We start from the raw sequence: 9,367 nt of genomic DNA on the forward strand, positions 1-9,367 counted from the left end.
TACTGGGAGTCGGCCATCTTCATGGCCGGCTTCTGGGAGTCGGCCCTCTTAGGGCCAGCTTCCTGGAGTCGGCCATCTCGTAGCTTTCTTCGGGAAGGTTTTTGAGGCCGGGTCGCCTTTTGGTAGTCGGTCCTGGGAATAGGCGGCCAGAGGAAGGCGGCTCCATGCTTTGGATGCTTGAAGGCTCGATTGGCCTGATAATTTTTCGAAGAGTCGGGGGAGTTGGTTAGGCTATCCGTGGCCATTTACTCCGACAGAGTAGGTGATAGTTCAAACTCAAATGAGGATAGTGTTATGAGTCTGACAGCTAGGACCCTGAACCCCGTAAAAGAATGACACCACAATTCTAACAGGGAATCATTTCATACCAGTGCTAACAAGGGACCGGTCTGGCCGATTGTTTAGACCTCCTGAGACGATTGGCATATCATATGCATTTACGATCAGAAATCAATGGACATCTTTTGTTGGGGTAATATTGCATTTGTTTATAAAATCCACATCATTACAACATTGCTGAACAAGGTTGACAACTAGAAGAAATTATTCATCCCCTTTTATATGCTAAACCAATAAATCAGGAACACCAGAGGTACTTTCCTTGACCATGAACTATTTGTCGCAGAAATAGCAGTAGCAGTAGCTGCTCAATGCTGGCCCTACACACTTGTGTTCCTTCACGATGGCGTTAAACGTTTTGCCTGCAATCAAGCATGCCGCCTTGCACAGAAAGCCTACACAGAGCGGAGCCCTAGTGGTCCTTTCCCAGCACTTATGTTCTGCAACCAATTACACGCATGTTTATATCCGTGAAGAATCTATATTGGAAGAGAAAACATGAAAAATCACAAAACCCAGAAGAAGAGAATTGTTGCCAATTATCATCGATCCGAACACAGTGAGACAAAGAGAGGAGCTCAAACCTGCGGAACCATGATTCGCAAACACCACAAGTATCAGCACAAAACACATAGCAGCATTTCTCGCACCCATGGTCGGTGGTGTTGGGTGAAGTATCAAGTATGTTTTCCTTTTCTTCCTCTACTTAGTTTGCTATATGGAGCAAGTACTGTTATGCCATAGAGGATCTGCAATATTTATACTCTTTTTTTTGCTGGGATGCAAAATATTTATAGATTTGGAAGTTATTATAAAGATTCCTATAAGAGGAGAGGACAAATGTGTTTAATAGTTTCTTTTTCCAAAAAGAAGGTAAAAATTAATAACATGATAAACATGCAATACGAAGGAGAAAAATCTCCTTGACCCTTTCTTTCTGCAAGCTGTTGAACCCAAACTCGGAGTCAGCGCTAGAGCTGCATCAGTCCGGGTCTATGGACCAGTCGAAGCCCGAACGTGGCCAAAAAAAAATATTTGTTGCAATCCGTTCTCAGGTTAGCCCGGCACGAAATGGGAGTCAGCCCAGCTAGCCTTGCAGCAGAACACCATGGATTTCAAAATGCAACGCAGCTTAAGTGAAACCCCATGATGTATGAGTAGGTTAATAGTCCAACTCAAATGAGGGCAGTATTCTGATTCTGACAGGTAGGACCCCGAGCGCCATGAAAGAATGGCACCACAATTGTAACATGGAATCGTTCAGGTCAGTGCTAACAAGGGACCGGCATGGCCGATTGTTTAGACCACCTGAGACGATTAGCACATCATAAACTTTTACGATTACAAATCAATGGACATCTTTTGTCGGGATAATACTGCACTTGTTTATAAAATTCGCATCATCATAACATCATCGAACAATGAGGTTGACAACCAGAATAAATTATTCATCCCCTTTATATGCTAAACCAAGAAATCACGAACTATTGCCTCTGGTTTCTCCGCGCTAACAAACTATTTGTCACAGAAATAGCAGTAGCATTCGCTGTTCAATGCTGGCCCTATACACTTGTGTTCCTTTACGATGGCGTTAAACATTTTGCCTCCAATCAAGCATGTTGCCTTGCACAGGAAGCCTACACAGAGTGGACTTCCAGAGGTATTTCCCCAGCACTTCTTTTCTGCAACGAATTAACATGCATGTTTATATCCATGAAAACTTATAATCGAAGAGAGAAAAATCATAATAGTCGGAAGAATAGAATTGATCCAGTTTCTTCATGAATTATTTGCCGATTATCATCCGTCTGAACCGAATGAGACAAAGAGAAGAGCACAAACCTGCAGAACCACGATTCGCGAATAACACAAGGATCAGCACAAAGCAGATGGTAGCATTTCTCGCACCCATAATTGATGGTGTTGGGCGAAGTATCAAGTATACTCTCTCTTTTTTGTTCTTTCTCTAGTTAGTTTTGATATGGAGCAAGTACTGTTATGCCAGAGAGATTATGCAATATTTATAGACTTGGAAGTTAAAGATTCGTATAGGACAGGACAAATATGTTTAATAACTTCCTTTTTTGAAAAGGAGGTAAAAATATGTTTAATAACTTCTTTTTTTTGCAAAGGAGATAAACATATGTTTAATAACTTCTATTTTTGAAAAGGAGGTAAAAATATGTTTAATAACTTCTTTTGCTGAAAAGGAGGTAGAAATATATATGTCCAACAACTTGATAGATATGCAATATGTTGGTCTGTAAGAATACCAAGGAGAGAAAATTCTCCTAGACCCTTTCTTTCTCTTAAAAACTTCCGTAAACTTTTAGAGGAAGTTTCTTCAGAGCTACTTTTGTCAGATCCTGTAAACTTCTTCCTCTAAATCTGTTTATTTTATTTTATTTTCCACTAAACAAAACTAGATAATGGCCTAGGGCCTGCCAGTCAGTGAGATGCGTGTCAGCCTTCGGCGAGGGCGGCAAAGGCAGTGCGGTGGCCGTCGGCGAGAGGCGGTGTGGTGACCCAGGGCTGCACATGCGCGGGGCGCGTAGTGGCGTAGCGGCTGCATTCTCGTGGGACGGCGGTGTGTTGGCGGGTCGGCGGTGCGTCGGGAAGTTGCAAGCGGTTTCTAGCCCACCAAAAGCTTACAAGAAGGAAAACTTCCCCTAGACCAGAGGAAAGTTTGGGCCAAGTTTACACGATCCTCTAAATTTATTCCACATTTACGGGATCAGTTGGAAGCTCTCCCCCCCCCCCCCCCAAACTGTAGTTTTTACACATATGGAATCTGTTGGAGATGCTCTAAAACTGGGGGCTCCTATTCTACGATGTATGCGGGGAGTAGCAACGAGACACGCACTCACTTGTCCCCCACGCGCAAACTTCGGCCGGCCCAGGTGCGGGGCTGAGCTCCACTGTTTTTTTTTTGGTTTCACTTTGTTGTTTGTTTTACTTTTCTGTTTTTTCTTCTTTAGAAAAGTTTAGAATTTTAAAAAAAGTCCTGAATTTGAAGTCAAATAATTTTCATGATTTTTTTTTAATTTGAAGAACCTTTTTGAATGTCATCAATATGTTCTATAATTCATGTACATTTTAATATGATAAATAATTTTAGATTTTGATGAATTTTATGAACAGTTTTTTAATTTGATGAAGATTTTTTGAATTTGATGGATAATTTTAAAATTTGGTGAACGAAATATATTCGTGATTTCAAAAAAAAAGTTCATATATTTTTAAAAAGTATTCACGAAAAAAGAAGAAAATAAAAAGGAAAAAATAAAACAAAACAGAAAATAAAAACGAACATGAAAAAATTGAAAAGCAAGAAAATGTAAAAAGAAAAGAAAATCTATTAAACGCACCTGAGAAGACCTGGAATCTTACTGGCTAGCGGCACATAGGTTGCTGTACTAGCTACCGCATGTATGATCCTCACTTGTGCATCTTAAATTTGAAGATGGTTTCTCCTATGCTCAACATATTTTTAATAACCCCGTAAAAAACACATTTTTAATAAACGTGTGTCACCAAATGTTTGTGGACACATCCATACATATCCGTGGAGAGCCGTGAGGACATCGATCATCCAATCATATTTTCCAAATGTCAGTCTAATGGAGAAAAGAGAGAAGGGAGCGAGATGAAAAAATGTATTTGTGATGTGGTCCAAGGCTGAGATGGCGTGTCCGCGGCCCCAATCACTCCTAGGTTTGGTCTTTTTTTGAACACCTCCTAGGTTTGGTCCTGATTTGTGGGATTTGGGATGTGAGGACTGCCTGACCCACTGTCCATGGATATTTGGCGACTCTCTTTTTTATGTGAGAAAAACTTTTGATCTATTCATTTTCAGTCATGGAAGTACAATGAGCACTAGAAATTATAAAAATTACATCCAGATCTGTAAACCACCTAGCGACGACTACAAACACTGAAGCGAGCCGAAGGCGCGCCGCTGTCATCGCTCCTTCCTCACCGGAGGGGGGCAAAAACTTGTTGTAGTAGGCAGTCGGAAAGTCATCGTGCTAAGACCCATAGGACCAACGAACGAGAACGGCAACCACTGCCGATGAAGGGTAGCGTAGATCAGAAGGATCCAACCTGAAGACACACGAATATAGATGAACGACGACCAGATCCGAGCAAATCCACCAAGACAGATCCGCCGGAGACACACCTCCACACGCCCATCGACGGTACTAGACGCACCACCGGAACGGGGACTAGGCGGGGAGACCTTTATTCCATCTTCAGGGAGCCGCCGCCGTCTCGCCTTCCTGAGCAGAACACAAACCCTAACAAAACTCGAAGAAACATCTAAAAACGGTGCCCTCCCACCCGCAAGGACAGGGATCCACTTCACCTGCATGGCCCTAAGGCCACCGGAGATAAGGCGGATCGACGCTGGCGGGAGTCGGAGGAACCCTAGAATTTTTTTTGGAAGGCGGCGACTACAGCATGAGGATATTTGGTGACTCTCGTTGGATGGTAAAAAGTGTTCGGACCATCCGGTCCAGACATTTATGGGCGATTTGGTGATCTACATGGAGTTGCCCTGGGTTCCCAAGATTTGAAGTCTCCTGGTGTGTAAGGAGCTATGGGCCCCATCTGTAAGGGTGTATGTCGCCGGGTCGGTCAATTTTTTTCGGGTTTTGGCCAATTATTGTCTATTTTTTTCTTTATTTTATGTGTTTTCATTGGTTTTAGTTTTTTCCTGTGTTTTTCTGTTTTCACTTTTCACATTTTAATTCATGAAAAGTTTCTCAATTTCATGAATAATTTTAAAGTCCTCAAACATTTTAAAATTTGCAAACAATGTTTAAAATCAATGAATATTTTCGAAATTCATTAACATATTTTTCAAAATTCATGTATTTTTAATTTGTTACATTTTTAAAATCCATGTTTTGTTAAAATACGTGAGCTTCTTTATATAAAAGAAATATATAGCAGATTTTATCTGAGCTAGCAATGGAGCGAGTCGGAAAAAAAACTAAGCAAGCGAGCAGAGCAGGTAGCTGAGCTGAGCGAGCGAGATCTTCATGGGCCGACCCATGTAGGCGTTATAGCAGAAATTCTATTGTTTCAACGTGGAACAAGAGCTCTCAAAGGGCTCACAAAAACACCACCAACATTTTTTGAAAGATCCAGCAAGTGCTATCTTCAATTAGAGAAAGCAGTGGAAGAACAACAAGGGGAGGATCCGAAGATCAAAGAAAAAAAAGTCAATGCTATTGGCTGCAGAACAACACGACACACACGGCAGATAGCCATCCACCCACAACAAGACAACGCAGCTCCGACTCTGGCGAAGAACTACGAAGAACTAGACAAGGCTGGCATCATGAAAGATCACCGAACGAACCAGCTGTTGCCCATCATCGTATGCCACCGGGGTCCCGCACTGCAGCTTCGACTTCACAGCAACAGGCAACCGAGGCAGTCCCACGAACACGCTGGAGAAGAGCCGACTACCGCGACTAATGCCACGCCTCTGACAATGCTCACCACTATCATCATTGCCACAGAAGCCTAACCGCCCTCATCGCCACACGATCAACCAGCAGGAACGACTTCCCCCACCTATCACTGGTCCCTCTGGCCAGTAAGATGCTCCCGAAACGATGCCTCAAGAGGTATGACACACGTCGCCATCATCGTTTGATCCCAGGGGATCAAGGGTTTCCCCCGAGCTTCCTTGCGTAGTGGAGCTCGCACGCCACCTCAATGACGCCTTCAAGAAGGAAGCGAATGCCCACGAGCATCACCGTCATCGGCCACGGCCACCGTCGGAAACAAGGCCTTAGCCCACAACTGCCTCCCACCCAATCAAATACCGGTTAGACCACCGCCACCATCCCCGCCCGACAGCGTGGGTGGTGCTCGAGGGGGTCTGATTTTCAAGAATGAAATATCAAGGATAAGAATGAAAACCCAAACACCACCAGGTAACACCAAGACCGAAACGTGTGTATAAGGACACCACAACCACACACGTGATGACTCCACTCTTCTCTCCGAAAAATATCATCTCCAACAACAACCTAATATGATATACGAATGAGAAAAAAAAATACCGCCAAGCATAATTAAAAATAACATGGAATTGTCTCAGATCAATGCTAACAATGGATCGGTATGGCCGATTGTTTAGACCTCCTGAGACGATTAGCATATCATATACATAATACATTCACGATTACAAATCAATGGACATTTTTTGTCGGGATAACACTGCACTTGTTTATAAAATTCATATGATCACAACATCGACGAACAATTAGGTTGACAACGAGAATAAATTATTCACCCCCTTTATATGCTAAACCAAGAAATTACAAACTAGTGCCTGTGGTTTCTTTGACCATTTGTGCCAACAAACTATTTGTCGCAGAGATAGCAGTAGCATTGGCTACTGAATGCTGATCCTATACACTTGTGTTCCTTGACGACAGCATTAAACATTTTGCCTGCAATCGAGCATGTTGCCTTGCATAGAAAGCCTACACAGAGTGGACTGCCAGAGGTATTTTCCCAGCACTTTTTTTCTGCAACGAATTAACACGCATGTTTATATCCATGAAGAACTTATAACCCAAGAAAAACCAAAAAAAATATCATGATAGTCGGAAGAATAGAATTGCTGCAGATTCTCCATGAATTATTTGCCGATTATCAGCGGTCTGAACAGAATGAGACGAAAAGAAGAGCACAAACCTGCAGAACCATGATTCACGAATAACACAAGGATCAGCACAAAGCAGATGGTAGCATTTCTCGCACCCATAATCGATGGTGTTGGGCGTAGTATCAAGTATACTCTCTCTTTTCTGTTCTTTCTCTTGTTAGTTTTGATATGGAGCAAGTACTGTTATGCCAGAGAGAATATGCGATATTTATAGATTTGGAAGTTAAAGATTTCTATCCTCATTTGGTAATAGGGGATCCTCCCGGGATCCCCGTCCTTTCCCTGGGTGAGAAAAATCTGCTTATTTTTATTAACTTCTTATTTTTGAAAACGAGGTACAGATATGTTTAATAACTTCTTTTTTGAAAAGGAGGTAAAAACATGTTTAATAACTTCTTTCTTTGTAAAGGAGGTAAAAACATGTTTAATAACTTCTTTCTTTGAAAAGGAGGTAAAAATATACTCCCTCCGTTCCAAAATAGATGACTCGACTTTATACTAACTTTAGTACAAAGTTGGATCATCTATTTTAGAACGGAGGGAGTACTTAATAACTTGATTAATATATGCAATCTGTTGGTCCATCCCAATACCAAAAGAGAGAAATTCTCCTCGACTCTTTCAGTTGGAGTTAGCGCTAGATCTTTTTGTTTATATACAAACTCGAAAGCTTTTATTACGTCGTCACAATGTTTACAGGGACGGAGTAAAGGTTTTCGGGGGTCAATCCCTAAAGAACGAACATGCTTTGCGAGGTTGTGAGCCTCTACACTATAGGTCCTAACCTCAAGCTTAAAATCACAAGATGCAAAAGAAGATGAACAATCTGTCATTTCATGTACTACCGCTCCATAGCTTGCTGCACTCCTCACTTTGATCGTGTCGATGATAACATTGCAGTCGGACGCCACCACCGTTTGTTGAACATAGAGATCCTCTGCCAATCGTGGCTAAAAAATGATGCAATCCGGGCTCGAGATGGCACAATACAAAATGGCCCAAAGACCTGATACCAGCCCAGGTAGCGTTCCTGTTGGACATCTACTAAATGCACATGAGAAAGGCCTGGAGCCCATGTTTGAGCCTCACTTACCTCTTAAATTTGAGCATAGTTCCTCCTATATTCAACACAGTTTTTTTATTAAACGCAACACATGTCACAAAATGTCCAAGGACACCGACCATCCAATCATATATTTATTAAATGTTCGCCCTTTGTCTAATGGAGAAAGGAGAAAGAAGAGAGTGAGAGGAAAAAGTGGATTTGTGGTGGGGTTCAAGGATGATTTGGTGTGTCCGCAACCTTATTGGACTCCCCCAAACAACTCCTAGGTTTGGCTCCGGTTTGTGGGATTTTCAATGTGCGAACTGCCTGGCCCATTGTCCACAGATATTTGGTGACTTCCATTGGATGGGGAAAGTGTCCGGACCGTCCGGCCCGAACATTTAGAAACGATTTGGTGATCCGTGTTGGAGTTGCCCTAATCTCCCTAGATTTGAAGCCTCCTGGTGTGTCAAGAGCTATGGGCCCCGCCTATAAGAGTGTGTGTCGCTGGGCCGACCAATTTTTTCGATTTTGAAAGGTTATTGTCTTGTTTTTGTTCTTTCTTTCTTTTCTGTGTTTTCGTTGTTGTTTTTTCTATTTTATTTTAACTTTTCACATTTTAATTAATGAAATTTTTTAAGAGTTCTTAACAAATTTTATAATTAATGCACATTTTCTCAAATTCATGAACATTTTAAAGTCCTTGAACATTTAAAATTGCTAACAATTTTCATATTGTTGAACATTGTTTGAAATTTGCGAAAATATATAATTCGTGTATTTTTAATTCATTTTTTCTTCGAAAATCCAAGTTTTATTAAAATAAGTGAATTTCTTTTGATTTAATGAATTTATTTAAATAAAAATAATGTGATAGGGTTTTTTTTTTGAGGTAAATGATTTTTCTAACCTTCCTGTGTAGCAAGTCGGAAAAAAAATTGTGAGACAAGTAAAAGAAAAACTGAGCATTCAGGCGGTGCAGTTAGCCAAGCTTCATGGGCCGGCCATGCAAGCGTCATATCATCAATTCCCATGTTTCAATGTGGAGTCAGAGCTCTCAAGGGGCTCACACAACACCACCGGGTAACACCGAAGTTGAAACATGGACCACAATTACGCATCTAACAACTCCACTCTTCTCTCAGAAGAAATTATCATCTCCAACAACAGCCCAACATGATAATGAAGTAAACACCATCTAAACTTAATTAAAAATAACATGGAACCATTTTCGATCAGTGCTAAAAAGGGATCGGTATGACCGATTGTTTAGACCCCCTGAGACGATTAGC

The 9,367-nt window shown here is 41.5% G+C and overlaps 3 long non-coding RNA genes across 3 annotated transcripts; all 3 read right to left on the bottom strand.

Annotated features, from left to right (window-relative positions):
• Window positions 1–462: 462 nt before the first annotated feature.
• LOC120968159 (uncharacterized) lies at window positions 463–1,040 on the bottom strand. Its single transcript, XR_005762346.3, has 2 exons — window positions 924–1,040; window positions 463–779 (listed from the first exon to the last, which is right to left on the bottom strand). It is a non-coding gene; the product is annotated as an uncharacterized lncRNA (long non-coding RNA).
• Window positions 1,041–1,699: 659 nt separating this feature from the next.
• On the bottom strand, window positions 1,700–2,393 carry LOC120968161 (uncharacterized). The gene is made up of 2 exons (XR_005762353.2): window positions 2,182–2,393; window positions 1,700–2,021 (listed from the first exon to the last, which is right to left on the bottom strand). It is a non-coding gene; the product is annotated as an uncharacterized lncRNA (long non-coding RNA).
• Window positions 2,394–6,640: 4,247 nt separating this feature from the next.
• On the bottom strand, window positions 6,641–7,357 carry LOC120968163 (uncharacterized). The gene is made up of 2 exons (XR_005762360.2): window positions 7,060–7,357; window positions 6,641–6,890 (listed from the first exon to the last, which is right to left on the bottom strand). It is a non-coding gene; the product is annotated as an uncharacterized lncRNA (long non-coding RNA).
• Window positions 7,358–9,367: the final 2,010 nt, after the last annotated feature.

The sequence above is a fragment of the Aegilops tauschii genome, chromosome 1 (assembly GCF_002575655.3).
Source record: "Aegilops tauschii subsp. strangulata cultivar AL8/78 chromosome 1, Aet v6.0, whole genome shotgun sequence".
NCBI lineage: Eukaryota > Viridiplantae > Streptophyta > Magnoliopsida > Poales > Poaceae > Aegilops > Aegilops tauschii.